The sequence below is a fragment of the Camelus bactrianus genome, chromosome X (assembly GCF_048773025.1).
Source record: "Camelus bactrianus isolate YW-2024 breed Bactrian camel chromosome X, ASM4877302v1, whole genome shotgun sequence".
In the NCBI taxonomy this organism is placed as follows: Eukaryota; Metazoa; Chordata; class Mammalia; order Artiodactyla; family Camelidae; genus Camelus; species Camelus bactrianus.
Window position 1 is genome coordinate 107,185,585 of NC_133575.1, and position 12,545 is coordinate 107,198,129.

At 37.9% G+C, this 12,545-nt stretch overlaps 1 protein-coding gene across 10 annotated transcripts in view; it reads right to left on the reverse strand.

Moving 5' to 3' along the window:
• Positions 1-12,545, reverse strand: part of ATP11C (ATPase phospholipid transporting 11C (ATP11C blood group)) — a 152,544-nt gene that overhangs the window by 82,196 nt on the left and 57,803 nt on the right. The gene's annotated exons all lie outside the window — the stretch shown is intronic.

The window sequence follows — 12,545 nt, forward strand, 5'->3', positions numbered from 1 at the left end:
TCTCCATGCTTCTACCAAGCTCAGAATTCTTGTCTAAGCATGTTTGGCTATTGTCTAGAGAGAGTAGCAGGGAGAGGAGAAAACCTTGTTAGGAAATTCAAACTCCACTAAGCTCTTAGTTGCTGACTTAGTGAAGATTACTAGCAGAAGTTTTGCTTGAGCTGATTGTCCTCAGGTTATCACTGCAATTCTAAAATGTTTAAACTGAAGTAAGTATCTTAGAGAAACAGCATTTTTACTGCCAGTCATTTTTCTTTCATCCACAGAATCTCAAACATCACCATCACAGAAACACACCAACTTAGGAAAGGTCAGACTGGGAATATTTTATTTATTACACAACAACTATTGAGGACAACCATGTCAATTTCCTTACCAGACAATAGAAAGCAGAATGCAAATTTCTTCTAAACACAAAATGACTGCTTATAAATAGATAGGAGCAGAATGGTTGCCTCTATTAGTGGAATGATCAATTATTTCAACACAGGAAAGTTGTAATTCTTTGGCTTTTCAGGAAAGACATGTCTTTGCGACCTCTCAGAGCCAACTGTTAAAAAGTCCCATTTCACACAATGTAGCTCTAATGCCCCTTTTATATTTTTTAAAAGTACATTCACTGAATCGAGAAGTTCCAAGGTTGAGCTCCATTTTTATCTCACCCTTTATTTCACCGAGGCTTCACTCTATTTTGTAATTTTAAATCAGGATCATGTATTTTCTTATATAAATTTAGAATAGTTTCCTTTGGTGATACTACATTATTATGTTTGAGACAACCATGTATTTAAGTCAAAGCAAGTATGATAGAAACCAATATACATTTATATATTTCCATTACTATTTTTTAAAAAGATAATTATAATTCCTCAATCTATAATGTTTTTAAGTATGCAGTCACAAAGATTTCCCTTCCTTTCAATGATCTATTTAAAAGTCAAAGATATAACTCTCTATCCCCAAAACAGTCACTTTAAACAAGATTACTTAAGGGTTGCAAAGTTCTCCAAGTGTCTATGCTTGGATGTATTCCATTCTGAATTTTTGTACCTCAAATAGATATAAGGAAAATAAATTTTCAGATTAAAAAAACAAAAATTACCCTAAAGTACAGAAAAACCTCTTGCCTCACCATTTTCATTTAAGCTTATTAAATAATTACCTAGTGGGGTATTTCCTCCAAAATCTATAGAGAATCAATCAAAAAGTAATTGAGATAAAGAGAAGTAGGAGAGATTTAGGCTGTATATAAAGGGTAGCTTCTGGAAATCTACCCTGGCATAGTCTAAGGGAGCTTATAGGAATTCAATCTATGGCAATCTGGAAAAAGCCAATACATAATCAGTGTTGGACAACTTAGCTATTTACCTGCCTGCCCCAAGACAAGGCATTAAAACAACTGATTGTACAAGGTCCTTCACTTGCTAAGGGTCAGTGATTAAGAGAGAAATTTTCAGTTCCTGGAAACCAGTTAACAATATCTTTACCAGGTTGGTAAAGATAAACTATATACAGTTTTGATTCAGAGGTTGACTTTGTTTGCAACTATAATATACAGGGTCTGAAACAGCTTACTGATAAGAGCACTAAATTTTCTATAATAACCATTTTGCAAATAGTGAATTCACCTGCTTAAAAGTATAGTTCATTTCGCTTTGCCCCTACCCTGGTCTACTGCAAGTTATTGGCTCACTGTGTGAAGGAAAAGCCCAGCTGGGCTAACGAGCTAAATCACAAATCTAAGTGTGATAAGTGTCGGTTTACTGATCTAAGTTCTGCTGGGCTAACTCATAAATCTGAAGTTTAGTGTCAATTTACTGGGCTAACAAGCTAACTCTTAAATCCAAGCTCAACAAGTGTCAGTAACGTGATCTGCTCCAAATTGATAAGCTCCAGTGTACTGATTCCTTGCTTTTTGTTGTTTGAACCTTATTGGCTAATAGCCCCATACTTGTAATTAACCCTATAAAACCTTATGTGCACGTCTTGGAGGTGCTCAGAGCTTCGGAGCAGAAGCCCCTCTGAGCCCGCTGGCGTAATAAATCTGAGTACTCCAACCCTCCAAGTGGTGCTTGTTTCTTGGCTGGCCTGTCATTTCCGTAACAACTGTAATCTCTACAATAGACCTGAACCTAATAATGCACCAATTTGAAGTACAGAAATTGTCAAGTCTGTATACACACTACAATTTAAAGCATTTAATTTAATATGCATATGGTTGTTTAGTTTTTCACACAAGCAAGATGTGGCTATAGAGCTATCTTTTCATGCCAGTTCTCAGATCATTCAACAAATGGAGATGGGGAAGAGAAAAAGGAAAAGAGGTAGAGGGCCAGAGAAGCAGGCCGTTTCCCACATTGCCATTCTAGATTACTCCCCTCAGTTAACAGTGGCCACTGATTAACTGAAGACAAAACTCAACTAGTACTTCCCCAGTTCTGAATTGCCTCCAACTTCTTCTATGGCAGATAATGGCATTCCAAAGAACAAAAGCAAGGAACAAGCATAATACAGGTTTTCAGGCACACGGTATTTTTCCGAATTCCCTGCATTTGCATAGCACTTACAGCTTTACTAAGAGCCCTCCCCATACATTATCTCTTTCTGATCCCTTTCGAGTCAGGCCTAAATGACCTCGATCTCCATTAAACTGGAGAAAATGGACTGAAATTGCTGTGCAGGTTTGGGGTGAGGAGCTGTGGAGGAGGGAGGATCTTGGCAGTGATCACCATCAGATGATGAAATAGGGGCCCGAGAAGAGTTGTAGAATGTCCACTCCTGGGGATTTTTCAAAAAAGGGCAAAGTCTCTTCAGCCCAGGCAGGTCTGGGTATGGAGCTGCCTGAGGACTGGGGTTGGGGTCCAGTGAAATAGATGACTTTTCCATGCCTGTTTCACCCTAAAATCTGATTAACTCGCAATTTCTGGTGGAATTTGCTGCACCTGTATAACGCTTGTTTGGGTTCACATAAAAATGGTAAAGCTGAACTCATGTAAATTCACTGTAATTTTCCACTTGCTGACAATGTAGAGTGTTAAAACAGTGGTTTTAGTTCCTGTGTTTTTGAATAATGTAGGTGCTTTAGCCAAGGGAGAGAAATTCCAAGTAGGAATTATTAAAAAAAAAAAATTCCATCTGGATGGTACACAATGTAGTCTGGGGTAAGAGTGTATGATTCTTGCTACCTCCTAATGAATTTTTAAGTCATTAGGAGTCCATCCTGTGTTGAAGTGCTTCCCATGCAAATGTCCCTAGGGACAGCATTTATTAAAATTGAAATGTGCTGACACCAATCCTATTTTAATGTTATCATATACTGTAATAAAAAGTATGGAAATATATTAAAGAGTTTTATAATATATGAGCAGAGAAATCATTTTAATGTTCTTCTTCAAGATAAAAATTACCCTTCTGTACTCTTGATTTATACCTCTGTAGTATAAACTGAATGCTGTGTTAAAAAAAAGTAATTTATACCAAAACAGTCTCTCAATAAAAACCAGAATAAAATGGTACTGTTATTCAATTACTACCATCTTAAAATCCTACGCCTTTGCCAGTCATAAACACAGAAAGCTGCTGGAAATATAATTTGTTTCTTGATTGCTTCTAGACCAGTGACTGAATAAGAACTGAGAGAAAATAGAGACCTCAATACAAGACTGTCATTATAAAAGCTGGCAGAGGCTCTGAAACGGAGCTCACCCTTCCATCCGTTCCAGGTGTTGGCAGACTTAAATTTATCACTTAGTCATAGATCAGTGGTTCTTAATTCTGGTCACACACTGGCTTTAAACATAATACCAATGCCTGGGTCTTTTGTTTAATATTTAATTTAATTTTTCTAGAAGCTCCCCAGGTGACAATTCTAATTTAGAGCCGGGGCTGAGAATTACTGCTACAGAATCTCTCTTTGAATTAATGATTCCTCTTATCCTACAAGTTCTTAGTATGCCAGCCATAATCCTACACTTTAAAAGTAATTAAAATAATTTAAATAACTTGCTTTTCAAAGGATAAAAATACAAATAACCATCAAATAGCAACCCCTTCAACCATTTTAAGCTGCTCACAAAATGAGATTCTCCTTCAACATTTATTCTGTGGCTAATCCGCTTCAATTATTCAGATCATTGATAATGAAAACTACAGGCCCTGCAAACATGCAAAGCTGCTCGGGTTATCAGTAAATAATCACCAATGTCATCTCCAACAACCACAGCATCACTTTTATTGATTATCAGACTGTTCTCTCTGTGTTACTAAAGCAAATAAGAGGACAGTTGGCTCTCATTATCGGTGGGTTCCACATCTTTGATTCAAGCAACTTCAGGCTGAAAATACTGGGGGGTGGGGTGAGTGGAGGGAGTTTCCAGAAATGCCAAAAAGCAAAATTTGAATTTGTCATGCACTCAAAAACTACTTGCATAGCATTTACATTGTACTAGGTATTATAAACAATCTAGAGACGATTTAAAGTGTAAGTGAGGATGTGCATAGGTTATATGCAAATACTACATAGTTTTATACAAGGGACTTGAACATCTGCAGAAGATCCTAAAACCAATCCCCTACAGATATGGAGGGATGATTTGATGTGCTCAAAAATAAACCAAAAATCCTTATTAATAATCTGAAAATTTGGCAATGATTTAAAACTATCCTCCACTTCCCAGCCCCAAAGCCGTTTTCCTCTCTGAAGCCGTAGTATTTTTGAACAGTATAATCAGTCTTTAAAAGGCCAAAGTCAAAAATGAAAGAAAGAGCATTTTACCAAAATTTCTGCACTCCTGTACTAGGGTGGAAGGCAGAATGCCGGGAGGAGGGCATCACAGTCCAGGGACCGTCTCCGGTATATTAAGCTTCCTGGTTAGAGTTGCTACAATGTATTCAGCGGTCAAATTGGTGAGGTTTCCAAGCCCATCCCGTTATAAGAAGCCAAGAAGAATAATCTTCATATGCAATTTATAGTCGTAACTCTACAATGAGCCTAAAAAATTGCACTTTCCAGATTTTGCTTTACCTGTATCTTCTTAAGTGATCAAGCTGTCTCCTTTGCCAGAGGTAGTAAAGCAAGACTGAGACAGGGCATTTTGTCTTCTTGCCTTTAAAGCTTATTTATGGTTATATCAACCAAAACTCTCAAACATCCGATCAAAAGACAACTAAATATCCAAAGTACATCCCTAGACACAAAGCAGGCATTATCCAATGGTAGCACATTTAATTGAAAAGAAACTTCTATAGGAAATGGATATTAAGCACCACAAAAACACCTAAATCAGCAAGCACTATGCTTAGGAAAAAGCAGTGACTATAAGAACTTGGGTAAGAACAATGCCTTGTTTGGAAGCTCAGGGTTAGCTTAGACTTGCATTATCTGAATGCGATCCACTGAGCAGTTTAATTTCACCAGGGACAATCAGTTCTAAGTGTTTCCAGTGTGATCCCCCTCCCCACTGTGCCCTCAGCCCAAGGACCTCAGGGCTACAGAAATATGGCTCTAAAGAAGAAATGCAGCTTTCTCACAGGATGGCCAAAAAAAAAAAAAAAAAAAGTCGATAGATCAAAAATGCTATAAGCATTTAGTGATTCAAGAGTCTAACAGGAATACACATATTTAATGATTCAGAGATTCTTCCATTTACAGAGTGTAACCTGAGACTCAAAATTCAGGCTGGGGCTCAGGAACTCCACTTTCCTTGGGAAACTCTCTTAACACAAACTTACCTGAGATGAACTGAACACACATGTCTACAAGGCCTCAGGAGTTCCTTCTCACTTTCACTACCCATATCTACACACCACCTTACATTCCCAACACTTAACAGACTTAAAAAATCTAAATAGTGAGGTTCAGAACTTCTCAGGATAGGAACAACAGTGAGGCTGGCTGACAAGCCAGCCAAGCATTTACCAGAGCCCTCAGGAAATGGATAAACATACACATGCAAATAGAAAGCAAGTATAAAGAAGGCCCCAGGACCTCAAAGCCCAACCTGGCTGAAAAGAGAACAGAATAAAACAGAGATCACAAACCTCTGAGGCAGGAGGGAAAGATGGGACCATCTGCATACCGACAAGCGAAAATTTGCTAACACAATGGCAGCTAAACCACAAAGAGAACGCTGCAGATTATCAGGCAACTTGTACCAACCCCTGTGATTCTTGTAAAGTTTCCCAGAATTTGGGAAGGTAGCCAATTGAGGCTGGCAAGTTTGCGTACATCCGAGGGAAGCACTACAACACTACTCTGTTCCTTTAAGAACTTGAAGCAGCACTCTGGTGGCCTGGCCTCCATTATTATACCATTTGACATCTTTTTTGTTACTCTTCTCCAAAGACCTGATTTGCCTTTGTAACTGCTGATTTTAGATTATCAGTACTTTAAAATATTAGTATCTTGCACAGCATTTTCTCCTCATTTTATGAAGTTCTTTTCTAACCCATGCCTATAATAATGGACCATGGTGAGAAGTGAGGCTAAAAATCACACTTTTGAGGAAAGTTCAATTGAACTTTTGGTTCTAAGTAGGTAAACAGTATAAGAGGAAGAGATATAATCTAGGTATTCACTATGATACACTAAGCCCCTCCCCACTGTAACAGAGCGACTGTAATACTGTACATTGAAGCTTCAAAAATGTGTACCAAAATATACGTAAGGCCTAAGCAGTTGGGCTTTGTGGCAAAGTCCCTTAGGGCTGGAAGATTTTCCTACTTTTTAGGGATCTCATAGGTGGGAAAATTTTATCTCAGCAGCAGGCAGTAATACCAAAAACAATGGTAAGGAAAAGAACCACTGGCTAATAGGGTGAAAAATGCCTTTATCAATATAAGAGACAAATTTTCATTCAAAAATCTTTCTAGGTCACCAGAGAAACATTTTTATTACAGTGTAAAGAGATAAACTCTGGTTAGAACAACAACAACAAAAAAATTGTAAAAGAGGTGTCTGATGTCCTGAACAGAGTTTTATCTCCCATTTTAGTGATAGCATGCTTACTATAAAAGTGTTAATAAGTTTCCTAGAAAGGTCTAGCAGTTCAAATATATATCCTGGAGCTTGTCCAGTGAAACCAATGAATGCATTCCCCACCCCCCGGCATTGTTAAATATCACACAGAAAGCAAACTTGCTAGGAAAAAATGTCCAAGTTGTAAATGTAACTTGATTAAATAGTACATCCTGACTATACCTGTTAATTTTTTTTTTAACATCCCCAACAAAAGAGGTAGGTAAAAAAACAAGTTTCCAACATGGAGCATGGCTGAATTGAATAAGCAAAGAAAACAAGAGGGAGGGGCCTCACAAAAGGTGGCCAGTCCTTCAGTGAAGCATTTCAACCCTTCCATTCAACCACATCGTAGCCAACTACTTGGCTCAAATTACAGTGTCCTAAAGGAAAGTGTGTTCTTGAAAAAGGCATCCTCTCTGGAGGTGAAGGCAAAGTTTAGAGGGAACAGGAGAAGCAAGAAGGACATGATCCTGGGAAATAATATTGATACCTCTGTTTTCTTCAGTGTGAGACCTGGGGAAAATTGAGCCCCAACTTTCTTAAAAGTAAAATGAGGTCACGTAACTTAAAAGACTGCTTACAGTAAGATTAACAAAACCCCCCAGAGATCACTTTAAAAGGCTCTATACAGGCTATTCAGGTGAAAAAAGGCTGATGCTTGCTGATATTAACCAACTATGTGACTATTAAAACTCGAGGAATTGGGCCAGCACAGAACTAGGCAATGGCCTCAAAATAATTCAAGTGTACATATTTTATTTAAAGTAAGAAAGTTCTAGCTCTACAGAAGAGGCATACACAATTCTGATGCTACCCTTTTCCAAAGGGGCAGGTTGAGTTATGGCGCGTTGACAGGGAGGTCTTGGTGTTGAAGAGGACTACAGTTGGCCAGGGAGGCTGACAGGTGGTGTGTTTGGCAGCAAGTGAGGGCCACTCAAAGAGTTCCCTGGAGGCTTTTGTCCATAACATATGCCATTAGTCCCCTGGAACTGTTGGTCTGACACCATGGGAGTGAAGTTAGGAATTCATTTCTCCCTTTTTAGCAGAGCACATGGTCATTTGGGAACTATATTTGGGTTGTTTATATTGTCTCTAAATCTCCCTTCTCTTCCCCCAAAGCTTTGGATTCGAAGCTGGTGCACATTAAAAAGACTAGGTGCTGCTATAAACTTAACAGGTGATCTGTTTGTAATTATTCCTAAAATATGCTTAACAGACCTATGAAAAATTAGCAATATGTTTGAAGAATAATGTATAACCTTCAGAATACAGAGGCATAGAAAGAAGAACACATCAAGTAAATATTAAATAATGGCTTGTGTATAATAAAATTGGTTTGGTTTCCAAAATTTTAATTTTTAGCCTTTGAGTACCGCCAACTAGGAATGCCACACCAAGATGGACTAGCAAGAGTATCAGAATACACCATTCGATGTTTCACAGAATGCATTACATGAAACGAATTAATAATGGGGTTCCTTAGAGAAGGGGGGAAGGCTGCTCCCATAACCCCTCCTCCAAGCTGTTCACAATATTCATATAATAAATGTTATAAAAAGTCTTGAAGTAAAAAAAGTCTTTATCTTTGTGTAAGTCAGCATTTCCCATAGAACTCCTCCCCCACCACCAAGGAAGATCCAGTGACATCGTATCATGTAAAACATGGTTTGGGTGATGCTACTCTAATATATATTTCTTACCTCATCACAATCAACTATACCAGCAAAGCATTCAAGGGTGTAAGGTGAGATAACTGTTAAATTTGTGACAATTTCTCTCCCTGTATGCCAAAAATAGATAAAACAAATTGTTTGGCCAAGATCCCAGGTGTGTGCTTCTGCTTCTAAGGCTTAATTATGAGAAGCAAGAAACCAGGAGATCTTCATTCTAATTGCCTTCTGCTACAGATTGGTCTGGGTGCGTCTTGGGGGAAGTCCTAGAATTGGTTTCCTCATAGGTAACTTTAAGAGAGCTTGACTCAATAACCAGATCTAAGAGGATGCAGGGGAATTGGGGCCAGATCTTCTAGTAATAAAATTCGAAATATGGTTTGGTTGAGGCATCATGTTTCAACCTGAACCAAAAACACAAACAATAAACTGCTCAAAAGTGGGGAAGAGAGTACCTGTTTGAAGATAAAGAATAATTTATAAACTAATACAACATGAGAAGATAATATATTCAGGATAAAATTTATTTGTAAGCTTCAAAGTAGACAAGAAGGGAGAAATTTTTAAAAATTATGAAAAGTCACAAAGACCAGGGAAAGGCTTCACGGTGCTAATTTTGGTACACTAGAAGGTACACTGGCTCTTTGGGGCTTTAAGGATACCCATTTAAAGCACCACAGTGTCAATTTATTTAATGGTAAACTTTAGATATGAAAAAATGAATGCCTTCTCAAATGTGCCTGTTACCCAAGGGATATTTGTTTCTCTGACAAAATAGAATGAAATTTATGTCCTGGCACCCAAGGTACAAACAACTTCAAGTTAAAACAGGTTGGGATTAACTGCCACAAGGACAATTTAAAAAAATAATGAACCACTTAGAATTACAAATTTCACTTGTCCAAAAGATTTCTGCTATAAAATGGAACACACACAAACTGATACAAAACCACTTGAAAGAATTTTTATTAATGCAGACATATTCAAAATGTATGATTTCTTAAAAACAAACACTATTCACACTAAAGGTCATACCACCCTCAAACCAAACAATTTTTGGTTGTTTTTTGTTTGTTTGTTTTTTACTAAATAGCACAAACAATAGTTTGAGGTTCAGTTCAAGTATATGATTGAAAATAGCAATGGGATATTTCCAAAACACACATAGGGGGTATCTAGAACAATTATAAGAATTTACAGCCAACACTAAAATTACCTGGCAAGCTTTGAACAAGAAAAATGCTTTCAGCTAAATCATGAAACAGCACAGCAGTTGTAGCATTAAGTGATTGAGTCAGTGGAACAGATTAGTCATGACCAGTACTGGATAATTAAATGTTCGCAAAGACTCAATTCTCCTGATTGCAATGCATTCCACTCTACTTCATATTATTACAAAAGGCATGTGTATATGCAAATGTGTCAATATATTTCCGACTCCATTCTTACTCTACTTTGTGAACTCAGATTATGATGTACAACTTTCTAAATGTTGAAAAACAAAATAATTACAGCATTAGTTAAGAGTAGAAACATGGCAGAACTGAAAATAATGGAGCCAGTCCTCAGAGGCTGGAAATTAAGTACATTTGCATTTTTAAATATGATTAATGAAGGCCAGTTATGGTGGACTAATGACTATGGATGGGCAGGAATAATCTGAATATTCCAAGATATCCTGCTCACACCCGTCTGGTTCCCAGCTATCTCCCTACAGTCTCCATCCTAGGCCAAAGCAAGCAGGTACATCTCTCCCATGGGAGGAGCAGCTAAACTTTTCTTTTTTCAAAAGTGAGGAATAAAGGAAAATGAAAAAGGGGAGAAGCACAAATATGTCAAACCAAAAGAAAATTAACTGTGATGAGAACAGTCTGCTATAAGACTGCATGAGGCTTCCTTGTCATTGTCAATACAACTCTCAAAAGACATCTCCAAAGAAGTGTTTTCAAGTAACACATATGTTCAGAAGGAAGAAATTTTTTAAAATGTCAGATTAGTACTTTAGACCTTATCTTCGATCCTGAAAATGATGGTTAAGAGGAAAAGCTGGGGTTCTCCTAATAGATGTACCAGAATGACGATGGACATAGATTTTGTGAATCTGGAATTCAATTCAGCCCAGTGTGCCTTTTGAGTTTCACTACAATTTTTCATAATGTTGAATAACAATGTGATGAGGTATCAAAGAATGAAATATTCACTGCAAATAAGGGGTGGTTCATTTACGCATTTTAAAGATAAAATCTTTCTTGGATGGCTAGACTTTTAAAAGGATATAGAAAATAAAAAGTGTTGGTAAGGATGTGAAGAAATCAGAATCCTTGTACTGGTAGGAATGTAAAAGAATTCAACCTCGGTGGAAAACAGTTTGGTGGTTCATCAGAAAGCTAAACAAAGAATTACTATATGAGCCAACAATTTTATTCCTACGTATAGACCCAAAATAACTGAAAACAGGTGTTCAAACAAAAACCTGTGCATTAATGTTCATAGCAGCATTATTTACATAGCCAAAAGGGAGGGAACAACCCAAATGCCCATCAACTGATAGATGGGTAAACAATGAAGTACTGATACATGCTACGACATGGATAAACCTCAAAACAGCACACTAAATGAGAGAAGCTAGACACGAAAGGTCACGTATTGAATGGTTTCATTCATATGAAATATTCTGAATAGGTAAATCCACTGAAACAGAAAGAAGACTGGTGGCTGCCAGGAGCTGGTGGCAAGGGGAGATTGGGGAGTAACTCCTTAATAGGTATGGAGCATCCTTTTGGAGTGTTGACAATGTTATGGACCATGACAGAGTTGATAGTTTCACAACACATGAATGTACTAAATGCCACTGAATCATACTTTAACATGATTAATCTTACCTTACACAAACTTCACCTTGATTTTTAAAAAAAAGTAACACACTTGCCTTATAGCAGGTCACAAGGCTTAATATGGTTGATACATCCATTCAACCAATGTTTATTAAGTCCCTGCTATGTGAAAGACACTGGAGATAGAGTGATGAATAAAAAAAACATAGTCTTGCCTTCATGGAGCTTAGAGTGTAGTGAGGGGGACAAGACATTAATCAAATACTTATACAAATCAGCTAAGTGCCAAGAATGATGGCTGCACAGTATTCTGAGAGCTGACCCAGCCAGAACCACACAACCACCACATACAGTACAAGCCTGATCATATTGCTCCTCTAGTCCTGCTTTAATAGTCTGCCACTGGCATTAAAACTGAAAACTAAAATCCTTCCTCTGACCTGCAAAGTCTTGCAGACTCAGGTCTCTTCCCCTCATTTCTCCAAAGGCTCCCCAAGCCTCTCCGCCTCGCTTTCTCTGTTACAGCTCATTGGCCTTCTTTCCACTCCAGGTGAGCCCCAGGCTCACGCCTGCCCCACCAGGGCTTCTACTCCATTGCTTCCCTCCACTAGAATACTCTCCCCTCTTCACCTTCTGGTAAGCACCCGTCAGATCTCTTAACTGTCACTTTCTCACTAAAGCCTTCCCTAATGGTGACTCAAATCAAGAGACACCAATAACTCATTCTCCAAAATCAGTGTCTGCTACAGGAATCCATAAAGAGCAAAACAAAGCAAGAGGAAAATCTCCATTCAGCTTTTTGAAAAGCAGTAACTTCAAGTTTCCCCTGAATTCTGCTCAAACATTGTCAACATTTACCGAAAGAAATCCTCTGTAAACTCCCTGACTTTGCAAAAAGGGCACTTTCTTAAACTTCTGATTAGTTTCAGTAAAAATAAGGCAGTTATTGTGACAATAAGAACTTTATACAGTCTACCGACACTCTAGCTCATTAAACGTAATGCAATGCAGCTGGTTATTGTG